Source organism: Tachypleus tridentatus, chromosome 6 (genome assembly GCF_004210375.1).
Source record: "Tachypleus tridentatus isolate NWPU-2018 chromosome 6, ASM421037v1, whole genome shotgun sequence".
NCBI classification, from domain to species: domain Eukaryota; kingdom Metazoa; phylum Arthropoda; class Merostomata; order Xiphosura; family Limulidae; genus Tachypleus; species Tachypleus tridentatus.
The window spans coordinates 28759394-28779596 of NC_134830.1; the positions used below are offsets into that span (position 1 = coordinate 28759394).

The following is a 20203-nucleotide window of genomic DNA, read 5'->3' on the forward strand; positions in this document are numbered from 1 at the left end:
TCAACATCGAATTAATTCGTTCATCGTGAATCGTCGATAAAATATTCAGTTCCAGACTAGATATACGGCTTATTATTGTTTATAAGTTTGTAGAACATTTGTACATAAGTTATTATTTGTAATAACTACTTGTAATAACCGTTGTTATAAATATATTTGTGTTAAAAAAGAAAATTGTGTGAACCAATTTTGTTGACAAATTTAATAAATATAATACATATTGACATTCATCTTGCTTGTGAATGTAACTTCCAGTTTCCATTTATTTGAAATCGCTTCGTTTCTTCTTTGTGGGTATTTGGGTATGTTTAATTTTAATTTTAAAGACCTCATCGTAATACGTTTGTTTTGAATTTCGTGCAAAGCTACTCGAGAGCTATCTGTACTAGCCGTCCCTAATTTAGCAGTGTAAGACCAGAGGGAAGGCAGCTAGTCATCACCACCCACTGCCAACTCTTGGGCTATTCTTTTACCAACGAATAGTGGGATTGACCGTCACTTTATAACGCCCCCACGGCTGAAAGGGCAAGCATGTTTGATGCGACCGAGGTTTGAACCCGCGACTTTCAGATTACGAGTCGAACGCCTTAACACACTTGGCCATGCCGGGCCTCGTAATACGTATCGTGCGTGACATAATAAATCGGATACTTATCCGAAATAAATTATAATACGAACCAACTGGAAAGCATGTTCTGTATATTTATTACTAAAAAAGTAAAATTTGTCCAGCTGGATTGTAGTGCTGGTTTCAAATACTGTTACAGACACATCCTTTCTATTTTAGTACTATTCCAAAGAGACTTGTTACGGGCTATTTTTAACACAGAAAAGTGATTTTTTTATAGAATTACTTAACATACAAATAGTAAAATTTATTTCTGTTTAGATACTAAGCTTATAATAGTTCAATGAAAATACTTGGACTAAAATAATCGAATTTGAGGAGTGTAAAATAAAGTATAAGAGTGACATAGAAAAAAAAACCAAATAGTCCAATTGAAAATGAGTAAACATATACCCAGGTTTGACTTTTTCATTGTCACCATAATATTATATACTTTAAAGTATCATGCAAACAAACACTGGATATATTAAGATATTACCATTTTGTGTCTCAATCTTAAAGGCCTAGTTTGACCAGATGGTTAAAACACTCGATTCCTAATCTGATGGTCAGCGGTTAGACTCCCTGTCGCACCAAACAGCCTCGTACTTTCACCTGTGGGAGCGATCTGAAGTTACAGTCAACCCCACTATTCGTTGGTAAAAAAATCGCCCAAGAGTTGGCGGTGAATGCTGATGACTAGCTGCCTTCCTTCTAGTTTTACACTGCTAAATTAGGAACTGGTAGCGCAGATATTTGCGCAAAATTTAAAAACAAACAAATTCAACCTTAAGATATCGTATTGATGAATACGTGAAGAACGTTTTATTAGGCTGTATTTAAAAACGGCTCTTAAGTGAAATGTATTAAAAAATACCAAATAATCTGTTTTCTATTTGCCAAATTGCTAAATAACTGCCTATCAAATCGCCTGAGAATGTAATATTCATTTATTGTCTTTTCAATGAAGGCAAACGTTTGTCGTGATTTCGCTCTTAGTCACGCGCTGTTAGATATTAATACAATTGATACGACTAATTAAAGGTGTAAAAAACACATTCCACCCGCTCGCACGTGACAACCAATTAACAGAGTTTGGAGGCACTGTATCCCAAAATGTTGTGGACGTGAGTTTTTCATTATTAAAAAAGTGTAATAGATTCACACACAAAAAATGTATGTATGTATGTGTATGCGCGTGTGTTGTTTAGCGTAAATCTAAACGATGGGCTGTGTGCTCTGGTAACGAAACTCAAATTTTAGCGTTATAAGCCTTCAAATTTATTCCTGAACAAATCATAACATAACCTGATCATACTGTGATATTTTTCTTAAGTATTTCCCAATATTATAACAATATTTGTAATTATTATTTAATAAATAATGAAAATTTAGTAGCTAGTCAAAGTTTATTTAAATAGCATTACTAAAAAGTTGATTTACATTTTTACGTCTAAAGAAAATGAACTACAAGTTATGTACTTTAAAAAATGTTTGAACACAAATAGTAACCTATGATAAGTCAAATATAAAGTAGCAACGAGTTTCGTGATAACTACACATTTGTTTATATCGGGAGGACTCGTCAGTTGTAGTTAAACCGTCGTTTCTGGTTTTAGTGAAAGCCGAGTTCCATTACACAAGAATGAAGCGTATGATCTCTAATTTGGTTTACGTATTTGATCGTAAGGGAGGCAGTGTATTCCAACGCTCTGACTACGAGCATGTTAAAGACTGGTTGACCTATCATTTTAAACTAAAATGTCAGGAAATCCAAAAGATATTCAAGAAATTGAGCACAGTGTTATGGAAGACGGAGATTCACATGCTGGTAAGTTTTCTGGAAACAATTCTATTATTTCTGATCATTTTGTGTTTTTCTCTTCGGACATTTCATCCACCTAATTCGACTAGATATTAATTACTGTGCTATTTTGTAGTTCTGACACAAGTAAGTGAATTTCTTTTAAATTTAATTAGAAGCTATTAATAATAACTTGTATTAATTTCCATGCTATTCATAGTAATAAATACGAAGTTATTTAAATTACTTTGGACTTAGGCCTGGCATAGCCAGGCGGGTTAAGGCGTTCGTCTCGTTATCTAAGTGTCGCGGGTTCGAATCTCCGTCGCACCAAACATGCTCACCCTTTCAGCTATGGGGAGTTATAATGTGACGATCAATCCCACTATTCGTTGGTTAAAGAGTAGCCCAAGATTTGGCGGTGGGGGTGATGACTAGCTGCCTTCCCTCTAGTCTTATATACTGCTAAATTAGGAACGGCTAGTGCAGATTGCCCTCGTGTAACTTTGCGCGAAATTCAAACAAACAACACCTTGGACTTTCATCATATAATAATGCTTCTTCCGTTTTAATGTTATCAAAAAATGTATTAGAAAATAAACAAACTCGAATGTTTTAAGATCTAACGTCAATAAATTTCATTCGAGAAAAAGTATTAAAAACGCATAGTCGAATTTGATAGGCCATGTAAGATACAAAAATCCAGATTGAAGCTACAATGTATTTGCTTGTTTTAGCAAAACGTTATACAATGAGCAGCACTGTACTCAATGCTTTGCATTCAGGTTTGTCATTCAAAGCTTGTGTGTGTGTGTGTTTTCTTACAGCAAAGCCACATCGAGCTATCTGCTAAGTCCACCGAGGGGAATTGAACCCCTGATTTTAGCGTTGTAAATCCGTAGAGTCACCGCTGTACTAGCAGGGGACTCAAAGCTTGTGAGCAGTTGCTCTTTCATGAAAATCTGAATCCTGATTTCCCGTCATATTGTAGATATGCTATGTCCCCTTCCATTTCCCGTCATATTGTAGATATGCTATGTCCCCTTCCATTTCCCGTCATATTGTGGATATGCTGTGTCTCCTTCCATTTCCCGTCATATTGTGGATATGCTGTGTCTCCTTCCATTTCCCGTCATATTGTAGATATGTTGTGTCCCCTTCCATTTCCTGTCATATTGTAGATATGTTGTGTCCCCTTCCAGTGCATTCGCTGACTTCGTAGATTTAATACTGGACACGCAGTTTCTTTTTACCACAAGTTTTGAGGTTTTTCTGGCCTGATTTGCTAGTACCTTTGGTATTCCTGTCTTACTTTCAACATTGACGTATCTTTTTGTCTTCCATTTCTTTAAGATGTTATCTTAAGTTGACGTAGGAAGACCCAGTATGACTAACTGATGCGAATACTAATAACCCATCCATCTGAAATCCAATAACCATTCCGTGTTGAATGTCAGCCACCTCGTGACCTTGTGACATCTTGATTGGAACTTAAGTTCTGTACATTCTTTCTACCCTTGAAAATCACATTCTGGTATGTGTTTGGGGGGGGGATATACAAATAAAAAATGGGGAGAGGTTGACTTTAAATTTATGTATGATGATCTGATTAACTCCTAAAACCCACGTATAGAATGGTATGACTTTACAGGTTTCTCTTAAAGGCGATCAATGCCCTTACTATAGTATAGGGTTACACTCCATTTAGGTTTCATTTTGCAATGCAGGCATGAGTACTAGGTTTATTTCAAGTCTTAATATGAAAAGTTATATCAGATATTTCTCTTCAACTTTGGCAAAAAACTATCTCCTCACATCTGCGAACCTTCTTTATAAAACGTAGAACAAAAATTAACAAAGTAGAGAAATGTTGATTAATAGAACATTAATGTTATATTATGTTGTGTTAAGAATTTTAATAATGGATTTTTCAGTGTGGGCCCGTAGGTATAAAAGCTCTATCGCCTGTGGCAATAACTTTGCATGGAGAAGACAACAAACATAATTTTTGTTTTAACCTATTCTAAAATATTCATTGAAAAAATATTATTGTAGTACACGTATAGAAATAATGTCCTTCTGGTTTGATTGATTTTCAGAAATTCTGATCATTGAAAGTGGCCCGTGACACATTGTTGCATTTTGATTTCTTAGATATGAATGCGTAGAGACCACCGTTGAATGAGCCTTATGTATTTCGATAGGTCTTTAGATGACATAATGATAAATATGACATTATACAACCGGCTATTTACGAGTACCATACAACTAGATGGACAGCTCACGATTGAGAACGACATGACAAAGTGAAAAGTCATAATGACGTCACTTATAAGATTGATGCATCATGTTCGAGTAGTCTTTTCCCAGAAGAAATCCATTACATTGTCGAACGACCGACATCTAGTTCTAAATATGCATGGCCTTGTTGTGAAGACAAATGTTAAATATTTCCAGTTTTGTCAGTTGTGGTGATCGAGTGAGAGAAATAACCCTGGTGGGTGCGAAGCGACATGTTAGGACGAGACAAAACTGCTCTTGGTAGGGGTATGTAGTATATGTTTAATAACATACTTATTTCTATTAGCCTATAAAGTTTCCATTTGATTTCCATTTAAGTTTGCGATGTACTTCTGTTAATTAAAGCACTGATACATATTTAAATGTTTGTGATAATCTGGAACACATATAACATGTGCTTATAGTTTTCTTATAAAATTTACTCAGTGTGATCTGGAATAATTTAGAAATAATGATATATAGGCAACTTTGAAACTATAGCAACTACTTTCGGTAAACGTAATCAATTTCGCTTGAGAGATTTTAACTTTTACACGTTCCCCAAGAAGCGTGTTTATACTGAGATATTTAAAACATGCCGAATAAATACAACTTTACTGTTTAGTTCGTCATATCAATGAGCTAGATAGGTTGATTGTTTTACATTGTAATAATTCTGGCCTTAAGTACAGTTTATAGATCGAATGTTCGTTCTATTACAACGGCCATAATAATCAAACAATTGTAGGATGCCTATATAAATTTCAACTGAATTGCATCTGAATTACTGATTTTCCAATTATTCGCTCGAAAAGAACTAAGATAGCTAAATGAGTGTTTCTAATACTTTATTAATATTCCACTAAACTTTTATATAGTTCACAGGGTAGACTATAGTCAAAAATAGGTTAAGACTTTTAACATGCTTTCTCTCTCCAGGAAATAGAAACTTCATGAAATATTTTTCTATTAATTAAAAGATTTAAGATATGAAATGATAACAGCATTTGAACTGTTGCTTAGCAGACATCTGAAGCATAATAAGGTAAAAAGACGTCTCTTCTTGATAATAAATATATATCTTTTTTCAAACATATCTTAAACGTATATATAAATATCCTAAACTCAGAGCTTACTTGTAACTTTCTCTTGTTGTTCATGCAGCGACCACAGATGTAATTGCTGATGATTTATATTCAAGCATTTCGTAATAAACGTGCTATACAGTCTATTTTAAATTCTTACAGTTCGACTTCTGAAAATGTTGAACAGTAACTGATTGGTAGAGCATTGAAAGAACGAGACAAATTTGGCTTACGGTAAACGTGTAAATTATTAACGAAGACAAAGAAAGAATGACAGCTACTCTCAACAAATAGTTAAACACATTTGACTTTGAATAAAAAAACAATATGAAACTGTTATTTGTCCTGATTCTGAGCAAGGACTATGAAAGGAATTATTTCGTTAAGTTTTACCCTGAATTATTGCGGTTTTTTACATAATATCAGACCAAAGAAAATACAGTTTTGTGCAAAGAAACAATTGTGCTGAAATGAATAATTGCTGAATTATTTTGCAGATTATTTTTTTAAAATGATAGTAATTTTCTAATCAACTCCGTATTCTACCAAAAAGAAAAAAACGAAATGTGCCATAATCCAAAGATCACTCTGCTTACGGTATGCGACCGTTATTAAAATTACAAATAACACAAAACGAATGTTTATTTATTTGACAAACTACATAAACTTTATCGGAAGTTTTCATGGTTGATATTTTGAAGCAGGATAGTTACCAGTTTGTCAAAGTAAGTCCTATTCAAACTAAAGGTGATACATTTTATTATTTTTATAACAATATTACGTTTTATCCCAGTTTTTATTCTTTACTATTAGGAAGAGAAGGGAAAAATAGCTTTTTAGGATCTGGAATAATGTTGTTTGAAAGGATATAAACACAATAAACCTAACCTTTGAACGCCGCCCCTCGCATCAGTTAGAAGTATTCCTTTATATACCGCAAAATAAACATTGGTAATAAAAATAGAACAAACAACTTGTATATCCTGCGTTAACAAAGTACAGAACACACTGACATGAGTGTACATTATCTCATAGTGTCACTAACGTGTTTTTAGAAAGACTAATTTAATTTAACATAGCTTATCCTGCCAATAGAAACTGTGGCTGAGCTGCTATTTGTCATAATTACGATAGTACTTATGGTAGGAACAGGCCAAATGTGCAATATATAAAATAAACATAAAATCTTAAACTGCAAACAGCATGTAAGAAAAACGTTATAAGCACTTTACAAACAGCACTGAGTAGTAAGGAAACAAACTGCAGAGTAAAAAGCTATCAAAGCACTTGTGAAAGTCTGTACGGTAAAAATAAAAATTTCGCAAAACCATAAATTTGCCAATCTGATTGACTAACGTTGCCTTCATATAATGCAAGTAAAAAAAAAAACCAACATAATTGAATTACGCTACCTCAGCCAAAGGCATTTTTCTTACTTTTATTTATAACCGTGGTAATAACACGTAATAGGAATAACAATTTTGTAATACTGCTAACGAGCTGTACACCGGTAGCCGTATTCTATAATTACGAGCGCGCTGTGACAGTTGACAAGTAACGACCTACTCAATATATATAACTTGCAGGTGCACGAGTGCTTGTGCCTACATGCTGTATCACCTTGATAAAAAAACAAACAAAAAACGCCAATTACGTAGATTCTCTAGGTCAGTGATCGGCAACCCTTTTTGATCGCAGATCAATTATGTTTTTGTTGAAAAATTCAGCATCGCATTGGATTGGTGATAATCATAGAATTATTAATATAAGTACACGTATTTAAATGTTTGTTTATTTACATACCATAAACAAAATTAATAGTTTGACTAGTTTAAATATTTTTCCCTAAAATTGATCTTAAAAATTCTCCATAGTCCTGACACTTTCACTTTTTTTCTTGACTATTTTTATTGTTTTCACATAACCGAGAAAAGAAAGTCTCCTAGGTGAGACTGTTACCACTGTTCAGGTCTGTTTTGCTTGAGTGTTCTGGACTTAAAACATGAACGATACATTGTATACTTTACCTTTGCATTATTTTCAAATTAAGTGTGGCATCGAATAGGAAACGAAACAACAGAAAAGCAGAAGATCTGGTGCTAATAACTTTGAAAACTATTCGTCCCAGGAAAAAAGAGCATTGCTTTAATAGTAGAGACAAGTTTAGAAAGAGTAATGCTGAATATACGAATAAAGTATTGGCCATTAATTCAGCGAAAGAAAAGGCCGCCATATTTGTTATATGGAAGAAAAGATATAAAACAAAACCCAGAAAATGTCGAAAGATAGTTCTAAGAAGAGCTACGAGGAGGCTAGGCCTAGGTTCTGCCTGGTCACTCGAGAGACTTAGTACCAATAGGCCTAGGTTCTGCCTGGTCACTCGAGAGACTTAGTACCAATAGGCCTAGGTTCTGCCTGGTCACTCGAGAGACTTAGTACCAAGAAAAGATGTTATGTTTCTACAGGATGATTTGTTATTAACACAATTAACTTAATGCTGCAAAGCTTACTCACCATGCCTAATATTTCTATACTTATTGAATAAAGCAGCCGATAGCGTTTATATAATTTAATACATATTTAACATATACTGATTATAGTTTATATATTTAAATTTGCTTTCACAATTCTTGTCCAGAAAGTACACGAGAATTCTTATTTCAACAAGACAACCATTATAATATACATGCTATTTGAATGACGTATGATAAATAACTTATTGTTCTGAAAAGTGATGCTTACTTAAATTTAACACAATAATTTAAACTTACCTTCTCACATGTTTAATTTTATATTAATTCTCCATGTCACTCAGCTGGTAATTCGTTTTGCTAAAATAGATGTAATAAATTAATTAGTTACTATTTATTCATCCATTTTCTATGAAAATTTCATGAAATATGGAAACTGTCTAACACTATTGCAAAATATTACACACGCACGTAATCTGCACAATGATGTCAAACAAGATAAACTTTGACTGTTAGCAAATACAAAGGTTGTCACGTCATCACACACGCATAGGTCTTACTAGTTGATGGTCCATAACTATCGTTTATTAAGAAGAGAGGGAGCTGCTTATTCTTCAAAACCACTGACTGGCAAAATAAGCTTTAATTTTAGACTATGTGCGTCACATGGTTTTACTATAGGAAGAAGTGGATAACTTATTAAAATAAAAGTCAATTATAATACATTGCTGCTATCTATGTGTTTACATTAGATTTAATTGAAAATAAACTTCACGTTATTCTTATCAGTGTAAGTAAATACACTCTAAATAAGCCTGATAACACACTTATTGAAATTTTATGAATAAATATTTCAATATACACTCCTATTTGCGTAACTGTCTTTCACACAAGTTTGTGTATATTACAACTTGTTCCTTTCAACTCAGTATATAAAATTTATATCGTTTATAAAGGACACAGTCCAATTATTATATTTCAACAATCATTTCATAGAGTTTTAGTCAGCTTAGAGTAAAATTTCCAAAATAATTATGGACTCGAATGGTAACAGTATGTTGTTTTTAAGGGGTGCTAGGCCCGGCATGGCCAGGTGGGTTAAGGCGTTCGACTCATAATCTGAGGATCGCGGGTTCGAATCTCCGTCGCGCCAAACATGCTCGCCCTTTCAGCCGTGGAGGGGTTATAATGTTGCGATCAATCCCACCATTCGTTGGTAAAAGAGTAGCCCAAGAGTTGGCGATGGGTGGTGATGACTAACTGCCTTCCCTCTAGTATTATTCTGCTTAATTGGGGACAGCTAGCGCAGATAGCTCTCGAGTAGGTTTGCGCGACATTCAAACCAAACAAACTTATGTAACGGTTTTTGTGTGGTTTTATGTATTCATCCCTACCTTGTATCTATAAATTTGGCATTGCCATCCTTTTATAATTTTTGCATTTTTCTAATTTCTTGTTACCCTCTTTTTAAAATAATATCGTTGAATTAAGTTAATATGTGAATACTTGTTTTATTTTTGTAACTAAATGATTATATGTATTCCTAATGTCATATTCATTTCTCTAATTTTGATTACATTTAGTGCCACAGAAGCTGTAATAGTTTCTCCAGAACAGCATAAATACCCCAGAATGCCAGACCAATGTTAAGAAGAAATTTACAAAACACATACCATCCAACTTCAGTCCAATTCACTGCATATTATTACAATCTGCTGTTCAACAAGCTAGCGTCATGCCAATTAATAGGGAGGACATTATTCAGATTCCAGACCATGAAGTATAATACCACACACACACACACACACTACTACCAGGCTCGACCCCACTGAAAATTTGAAGAATCGTAGACCACTGTATGTTACATTGTTTTAATAATTGCGTAACTCGTGTTTTAAACTCAGACATCAATAACATGTACATAGTTCTGTCAGATAATAAATACTTGATTTTCTTGGTATATTAAAGTTAGATTATTCTTCCTTTCTTTCCTTACTTTTACTGAAACTGTTTTGAAAGATATCATGTTTACACCATGAAATATCACAAATTATCGTCATACAAGAAGAAGTGTGCTTCCATCTAGCGATCAGACATACAACGTATTTATAAACCATTGAAATGATATATTCTTATAAACTGAACTCACTGTTTTCTTTTTTATTATTTCACCACAAAAATAGGTGTGGTAGAAAAACAGAGAAATTTTATTGCTTACAAACTATGAAACACTTTTATGTGGTAATCAAGTGCTCAGATAAAGCTACAAGTCCACTGTAACAATTATTTGTAACATTAGATTGAATGCAGCGGCCTTTTTTTCTCTCGATCCATTCCTGCATACTAGACAATACTGTTTTTACTGATGTCAACAAGTTAGGTTCTTTTCGTATTGACTCAGAAAAGCTGAAATGCTAACACATTTTTTTTTTACCTAAGGCTTGACTTATATTATCCGTTAAACTCTAGAATATCCATAGGGAATGTTGATAATTTACTTTATCATTTCGAATTTTAAGAACTTTAAGAGTGAAAGAAACAGTTATGTAAAAACAACCCAAACACTCTAACTATATCTATCTTATCATCATTTGATGCAAAGTGGTGTATCAGAGTTACAAACAGGAACATGGAAATAATATGTATATGTATACATATATATTAGAATGCATAAAATGTGAAAACGCTTAAAACATACTTGTTCTGGGAAGAATAGGTGTATTAAATAAATCAGAAATGATATAAGAAAAATATGAATATAAACAGAGACGGTCCGAGGGCCTATTACTCCAAAGGTCCTATAGTTTAAAGATGTTTTTAACAGTTAAAATGTTAAATGAATTGTTTAGTAAATTTGGTAAATGGTTATGACGAAACACCCCAGCATATGACATCAAAAGATTTCAGTTTTTCATTAATTAATGGACAATGTTTATCATCCTTTCCGTGATTTTTTGTACGTATGTATAGGGTTAGCTGTAGACCCAGCATATTTATGCGCCAAGATTGGATTTGGTAATCTAGCTTTTCTGAACAAATAGGCAACGCCGTGACAACATATATTATATCCCTGACTCATTAAACATGTTGGATGCTTCTAGTCAGTAAAGTCATCTTAATACTGAGCCAGTACAATGATCTGTACATTACAGTGTCGATTCAAATATTTATGTCGTTTGTGTTAAAACCAATAATATTGTCCCCTAGTGGCACAGCGGGATGTCTGCGGACTCCTACCGCTACAAACCAAGTTTCGATACTCCTGGTGGGCAGAGCACAGATAGCCCATTGACTAACTTTGTGCTTCATTTTAAACAAACAAATAAAACGAGAACAAACGGTCAGAGCGGTTTGACACTCTAACTCCCTTTAAGATGTATTATTTAAACTTTTTGCTTGAGATTGAATTAATCAACTATGGATGTATAAATGTGACTATTCATTCAGTTTTGAGTTATTGTGAAAACCAAAATTCTGTAATTATAGAGCAGTGGTTCCAAAATTTTTGTATGCCCCGCACCCCTAAAAGTAATTATTTATTTAAGAATAAAGGTGAAGGTGGTCAAAACAAATTTTTATAATTAATTTTAATGATATATAAACAAAAACGAAACATGTGGAAGAGAAAAAAAATCACAACAAACTAAAAGTTGCATAAACCCTACATGGCCTACAAAAAATAAATTTTCATCCATGCATGAAATGAAATTTCTTTGAATTTAAAATGTTCAAATGTTCATAAGCCAATTTAAATTTAATGACTCTTTTGTTCCTGTTTATTTCTTACGAGTTTATCAAAGCGTGGCACTTTGTTGCTGATAGCAATCTGCAAGTCTGCCTGTGCACCCAAGCGATTTATAGATTTTGTCTTGATTGATAAAAGGGCACTAAATTAAAACTCGCATAAACATGTCGTCGTGAATGGGATGAGCATATCTAGTGCTTTTTCACAAAGTCTTGGAAACATGTCCATTGCCGAATACTAATATTGTTCCAAAGTTTTGCTTTGAAACTGCATTTCAAGAACTCGATTTGTGCGCAGTTCAATAAGATCTTCCTTCAGTTCTTTATCATCCGACATATTATCCAAATTGAAGGAGTATGGATTCATAATTCATTCTTCAGAAGTTTCCAGTTCTCCTCCAAAATATCCATAAAATGACTGATAGTATTTCCAAATGATCCACAATTTCTTCACACACACATAGAATTAGGGACTCATCCTCACCTACCATTTCTTCAAGTGATGTAAAATTTGGAAGATTCCCTCTTTTAACTCGTCAACACCAAAGATGTAACTTTTCTTTGAAAGCATTTAACTTTTTCCAGCATTTCAATGTGTTTGTTTTTCTCTTGTAGAGATATACTCAGGTCATTTATACGAGTGAAAATATCACTCAAATAGGCTAGCATTTGGTTGAATTCTTGTGATTCTATTTCTCTGGGCAGATCATAGTCACGTTCCTTCAGAAAAGTTTTGACTTCTTCTGGCAGTTCAAAGAAGCGCGTTAAAGCTCTCCCATTTTACAGCCAGCGGACTTCTGTGTGGAAAAGCAAAACTGAATACTTCTAAAATATTTACAAAGCCACTTGAAGAGGCGGTGGTTCAGAGCGCGACCCCTAATCCAATTGATGGTCTTTACAGAAGTGTCAATGACCTTTTTCAACTTTGGAGGAAATGTTTTTGATGCCAAAGCATGTCGATGAAGAAAACAGTGAGTAACTTGCAAGTACCGAATCTCTTGTTTCATCAATGCAAAAAATCCTGATTTATTTGCTAGCATAGCAGGGGTACACACAGAACCAATAATTTGGATATCTAAATCATATATCGCAAAGAAGTCCTTCACACACTGGAAGACATCTTTCCCTTTTGTGGTTGTTTTCAGATCTTCACAGAACAGGAAATCTTCCATTATGGCACCATCATGGACATTCCTCACTAGTGCGATGAGTTGATTGCAATTTGTAACATCAGTTGTTTCGTCCAATTGGAGAGAGATTTTCAAGGAACTGGCCCTGATATCTGCGATAACTTGGTCCAAAATTTCCGAACTCAAATCACCAATTTGGTTTTGAATAACATTATTTGATAACGGCACTAATTTAAGCTTGTTTGAGGCTTCTTTTCCCAGAACAATTGTTGCCATTTCTAATGCACATGGTTTTATCACCTCTTCTGCAATTGTGTGGGGCTTCTTTGATTTGGCTACTCTATACGCCACGTGCTATGAAGCCATCAGCAGTGGTTTGTCAGCAGATATAAAACTTAATTTTGGAAAGGTTGCTCTAGAATCAAAGCTGGCCCTTCTACCTTTTACCGATTCAACATCATGGCCTGCAACAGCTGCTCCACCAGGCCGGTTGTTGAAGTATTCCTGCAGCTTAGATGGCTTCAAATTTGCGTTTGAAAGGACAGCGTAATAAAGCATGCACTGGGGTTTTTCCAGATCCTTAGTTGTTCCGATGCAAGTGAAATCAAACTTCACATAATCATCATTCCATTTTCTTTTCTTTGACATAATGAAGTTTTTTTTGCACGAACACAGAATCAACAATGCACTGACTATCAGAGCATCATGCATGGGCTTATATACTCTGCGAAACTTTCTAGAACATTCTCGAATATACGTCACATGACGTCATCGATTAATTTTGGATACTTGATACGATCACGTGAATACATAAAATAAATAAATAATAGACACTTTAAGACAGCGTTTACGAACGTAACGTAATTAGTTGTGCCGAGTATTTAGGTCACATTTAAGTTTCGTGTGTTGTTTGTTTACAGTTGTACATTTCGGTCTGCGCCGGTGAAGGTAGAAACGATAGTTTATCGTAACAAGGTAAAAAGCTTCGTTTATAACAAGAAAAATAAGAAATAAAAATCGAACGTAATTTTTGAATATATAGGACAGTACCCTTAAAATAAACAAAAAAACTGAAATGTTATCTCGCATCCACAAGGGGTGCGAGCACTCCTAGTTGAGAACCACTGTTATAGAGCTTTCGCAATAGTGGACAGTCACCAATATTAATACCAATTATAACTGGTCCGTGTGTTACATTTAGTTTTAGAAACCTTCTTTTTCAACCACACGTGGGTCGGTCGGCATGGGTTACGGCGCTCGATTCACAATCTGAGGGTCACGGGTTCGATTCCCCCCCACACCAAACATGCTCGCCCTTTCAGCCGTGGGAGCATTATAATGTGACGATCAATCCCACTATTCGTTGGTAAAAGAGTAGCCCAAGAGTTTGTAATGAGTGGTGATTACTAGTTGCCTTCCATCTAGTCTTACGCTGCTAAATTAGAGACTGCTAGCGCAGATAGCCCTCGTGTAGCCTTGGGTGAAATTCAAAAACAAACAAACTCAATCTCATGTAGGTTAAGCTATCGGAGATAAATCTCTAGACGATTGTTTTACACGGTGTAAAGTGATTGTTCATTCCCAAGATCCCTACTCCCCAAAATAGAAAGAGAAGTCGATTATTTACTTAAGCACGATTCTAAAGTTAAAGACAGCAAAATCGCATGACGATGTTTATCTTCGAGTAATACCTAAAGCATACGCTAAGTTTAATTTCGTATACAACTGGTAATAGAGATGCTACGGTTATAAAGATGTCACTTGTCGAGTCGGGTTAAAAACTGGAAAAGACATTTGTATATTTTGGAAAGTGCCAAGTTTAAAAAATTGAATTCAATGAAATCATAACGTATTTTTACGCATCGATATTTAGTACCATTTACCGCCAAAATAATACTAATGTAAGTAGGCCTGCTAATGTTATATCGTAAGAGTCTATATCATCATAGTTTAACATCCAGCTAAGATTTTAGTAAAGTATATTAGAAAGGTAAAGATACTAATAACGTTCATTATATAGACCAGTATTTATCCAGAATCAAAGCTGAAATATATAATTGTGTAGTTATAAACACACATTTGAAACATGTTTCATGAACTCTTTGTACCTGCGATAATGTTCTTTTTTTCTGTGAATAACATTTAACTAAAACTGCTTAGATTCACAGGTCTGCAGTTTTTTGATTTAAGATGAAGTTTCGTTTAACTCCTATACCCAACTCCTGACTATGTATTATGACCTTCAAAGTATTTTCGTCGTTCATAACTACTGCGTTCCTCTCAGTAACGGGAATATTTATTTATCTTGTTCTTCTACAAAAAAAAAAAAAAAAAAGAGAGGAAAAAAATTAGACTTGAGGAAATTAGAACACGTAGAATGAGACATGCATTAACACTGGTAACATTTTCTTCATCCTCTTCACAGGAAATGGGCAAACAGCCCATTGTTTGTTCACGTGTACGTTTGTATTTTAATAAGTAATCAGTAATTATGTAGTTCTTATAGTAATCTTTATAAATTTCGAGAAAATATCAGGAATTATATCATTAAATACAAGTTTCTGTGTTATTGCGTCATAATGTTTTTTTTAAACTTATTTAATCGTTATAGGGCAGAGGACAAGTGAAGTGACCCTGCATAAAGTTTATTGTAATTCAAAAAACAAACTCTAAACACTGCACAAGGTGTTATATGTGTTGTATAATGTGTTGTACGCGTTTGTTAAAATGTTTTATTTTTTACTGTTGAAATTACACTGTCAGTTCAAATGATTATCTACAACGCTAAAATCAGATATTCTCACCCCCCGGCCCTTTTCTCTCTGCTTTAAAGCTTATAATGCTAAGATTTGGCATTAAATAACTGCGATGAAAACAGATAACCCAGTGTGTGACTTTGCGTTAAAACTAACTTGTCAAAGTTGTCTATAGCGTATATTGATGTCCTGAAATTGATATACCAAACATTCTTTGATTATCCGATACTTTTTTATGTGGGGAGATAGAAAACTTTGTCTTTCTTTACGTAACATAATTGCTTATTATGCATATTATGTCAATGTAAACTTCGTATAATCAATATGTTAAAGTGAGTCGTAAAACTGACATTCACTGAAGATACAAGTTCGACTAATAAATTGCAGATAAGTGTTCTCAAAGTACAGTAATGATCCGAAAGTGGACACCTTGAACTTTTTTTTTTTTTATTAGTGATTTGTATTGCAATTTCTACTTCAAGGGGTTTTCCTGTAATATACTAAGACCAATACTTTTCCTCATTACGAGCTTTCCAAAACCCGTTATTCAAGTATTTGCAGACAGCGACTTCTTAGGATCGTTTCATATAAAACCAGTTGTGAAATGAACAAATAGAACCATTTAATTTCGTATAAGTATGCTAAAAATAAATAAATAAAAATTGTTTCTCGTTTTCCAGTGAATATAAATGCCACTCCCTCTACTATAGATGACACTGGGACTTCTTCTTTGTGAGTATTAGGTAAAATAAAAAAAAAAAAAGAACTTGGGTGATTACCTAGTGGGCTGATGTTTCAATACTATCTTTCATCATTAGGGAAGACTGTATTTTTCGTGTGGCTATCTTTAGGATTGTATAAACAATAACAGTTACCACCAAATGTCTTTTCTGTTATTTAGCACATTAAACATTTTTCTGTGAAGATTCTTTCCTTCTGAATTACACACTCTTACAATTCTTACGCGAAATCTATGATAGTCTTAAGTCAACATTATTACTAACTTCAGTAAATGTAAGTAACAGGTTAACAGGTACAGGATAGAAACGGGAGTTAAAACATCGCATCACAATAAAAACGTTTCGCGGGATTTAAAATTAACACACCTCAGTGCATCGTTTTGTTGAATAAGCTATATTAAAACAGTTTCGAATGTGCATGTCAGCAAACCACGTGACCGTCATGGTCGATATAAGTTACAGTGGAAAACAATGTATAATAACTACAGTTTGATATTACTTGGCATTACGTGTGTCGTGTAATACTCCCCCAAAAACGTCTCTTTATAGAAGAGGAGATAATACGTGACAACCCTTTTAGACGTCAAATATTCACACATTTATAATATAATTAATATTCAAATAGGATATTTAGAATTTCCAATTCCGGTATATTCTTTGTTCTTAATGGCAATGAAAAACATAGATAAGAAAAGCATGGCGTCTAGTAACCAGTAAGAGTCCATGCACGGACAGAAGGATCACTGGCAGAAACTATTTACTTACCCCAGACAACAGTATGCAATACTTTAAGAAGGATCTCTGTCTGGAAAAGGGACACAAGTCACGTGTACAGAGGTTGTTTCGATGACATATCCATCCACTGTGCTTCAAGTAACTATATTATTCCGTACAAAGATATTCCGACCAAATTGTCGGGCATAGTATCTATGGATTTATGTGCAAGTGGATTGTGTAAATTGGTCTAGGAAAATCGCCATCCTCGGAAACTAGATGAATTACGGAGCGCCTATTTGTAGAAGCTGTGTAAAGTAAACGTGATTGGTTCACAATAAATCCTTTTGAAAAGGAAGTTACAATGCATGACTATTGTCAAGACACAACGTTGTCGGACAGAACATGACCGGACGTTGTAATTGGTCTGTAACAACATAGTGAGGCTCTAAATCGTTTTAGTACAACGTATTTTACCAATTTGAGTACTGTTTGTTTTATGTTCATACTAAAGTATACAATTCGCGCACTGGCATTCAATGGTGCTTTTCTGTTCTCCATTGTACGAGTATAAATATTCTACCTGTAATTCATAAAGTAACTTAATAGTAGATTAGTATATTAATACTTAATAGTAGAGTATTTATTTATGTGGTGCATTAGGTGGAGAGAAAATAAAAATATACTAAACTAAGTTAAATAATGATTATCGCAAGCAATGATTTATAAACATAAAAGATTTATTGATGGTGCAACATACAACATATTTAGACAGAACATTGATCTGTCTTCTGTAGGTACTGTGTACAAATTCGTAAAAAAACAACAAAGAAAACAGTTATAACACACTGTCGTGATAATATACAAATGATTGGAAATGTAACTCATCAGTTTCTGGTTAGCTACATATTTATATATGATTTATATTTATCTAGGTCACGCGTCACAAGATCAAGATACTGACACCATGTCTCCGTTTCTTTCAACACTAGGAACTCCTTCAACTTCAAAAGTTGGTCAGCTCGAAGATAACACATACATTGAAAGACGTAAGTGCAAACATCTAAAAGGGTTGAATGAGTATATGCAAGCGTAATACAGTACTTTTCCTTTAATTGGTGTTGCGCCCCTGAGTGAAGTAACGGGTATGTCTTCGGACTCGCAATGCTAGAAACTAGGTTTTGGTACCCTTGTTAGGCACAGCACAGATAGCACCTTGTGTAGCTTTTTGCTTAATTACAATGAAACAGAATTCCACCGTGATTTCAGAAACTACTCCCAACAAACGAGACAAATTACACAATGTAACATGTACCTTGTTCTAGGAATTCATAATCTGTTGACAGCAGTTTTAACTTTGTTACAAACATTATAACGATCTCATTGACTTGTATTTAAAACAAATACGTACATAAGTCATAGAGAATCTAAACAAGGACCTTCTTTAATTAAATAAATACACCACAATATGACGTTTTGAGAGAATATTAGTAAGTAAGCGATAAGCGTCCATGACTTGTATTTCACATTTGTAATTCAAACTGAAGTAAGGCAAGTTGCAGTGTTATTCTGTTAAAGTTTAAGTATAGAAAAAAATTGAACCTGAAAAAAGGACCAGCTGAATAAGCTTTCTCTTTGTTGATTTTGTTCAAGCTTAAACACAATTGATATATAAAAAAATGATATATATTGAATATATGCTTAGGAGTCAAGCAGTTATGATTGTAGTTGAATCTTGTTGTTTTTATTTTAAATTTCGCGCAAAACTACACGAGCTCTGTCTGCGCTAGCCGTCTCTAATTTTGCAGAGGGAAAGCAGCCAGTCATCCCATCCCACCGCCAACTCTTGGGCTACTCTTTTACCAAAGAATAGTGGGATTAACGGTCACATTATAACGCCCCACGGCTGAAACGGCGGCATGTTTAGCGTAACGGGATGCGAACCCGCGACCCTCAGATTACGAGTCGCACGCCTTAACCCACCGGGCCATGTAGTTGGATTTACATTTTTAGAAATATTTAAAATAAATGCTAACATTTCATAATGAAAACAGAGAAACGACACTAATCTTATTAAGTACGTTTCTTATATTCATTCAAAATTCTGGTTATTTCTTTATATTATGTTTTGATCTGAAAATATTTAATTTAAACTTTTCGAAATGTATATTTAAATATAGTCATTCAATAGGATTACCAGTTTTACTAGTGCACTAATCAACAGTAAGTAAATTTAATACTGCTGCACAAAATATTTTTACGAATGTTTTAGTGTAACTGGGTTACCTGAAATTTATAAAATTCACTTTTTTTTTCCTCCAATGTAATAAGATATCGCGAATTCTGTTTCTTAAGAAATACAGAGACAAAAGTGCTCTTACCAAGTGAACAAAAGGAAAGGGTTTACCTTGCTACTAATGCGAGTAAAAAAAATATTTAATGGCTTAAACCATCTAAATAATCACAATAGTAATATGCTAGCCATGTATTTGAGTTTAACAAAATAATGTTTGTTATTTTGACATCTCAATAGATGTCGCCATTACGAATTGGCTGAACTAACACATTTGTTTCGATTTCTTATAGAACAAAACAGTTAAAATTATGGTTTTATATTAACTGCATTAAAGGAGTTAATATCGTAGCTGATTCTGGTGAGATGTTTCTAGTGACTTAAACTGGCTGCCATATCCTTGTTGTTGTTATTTTTACCATAAACATAAACTTTGTTTCTTTGTATATTGCCCATTATTTGTTTTGGATAAGAATGAAGTACTGGATGCTCTGTATTCATTCATATCCTTTCTCGAGGGAGATGTGAACCTTAAACAGACCATCGTTTAGAAGATATTCGTATGTAGGATTTTCAATA

General features: G+C 34.0%; 1 pseudogene across 1 annotated transcript in view; it reads left to right on the forward strand.

Moving 5' to 3' along the window:
• The first annotated feature begins 2281 nt into the window (after positions 1-2281).
• The window catches only part of LOC143252155 (band 7 protein AGAP004871-like), a 66534-nt pseudogene continuing 48612 nt past the window's right edge, over positions 2282-20203 (forward strand). Inside the window, exons 1-2 of the transcript XR_013028863.1 lie at positions 2282-2438; positions 18267-18380. The product of XR_013028863.1 is annotated as a band 7 protein AGAP004871-like (transcript). The remainder of the gene's footprint in view (positions 2439-18266; positions 18381-20203) is intronic.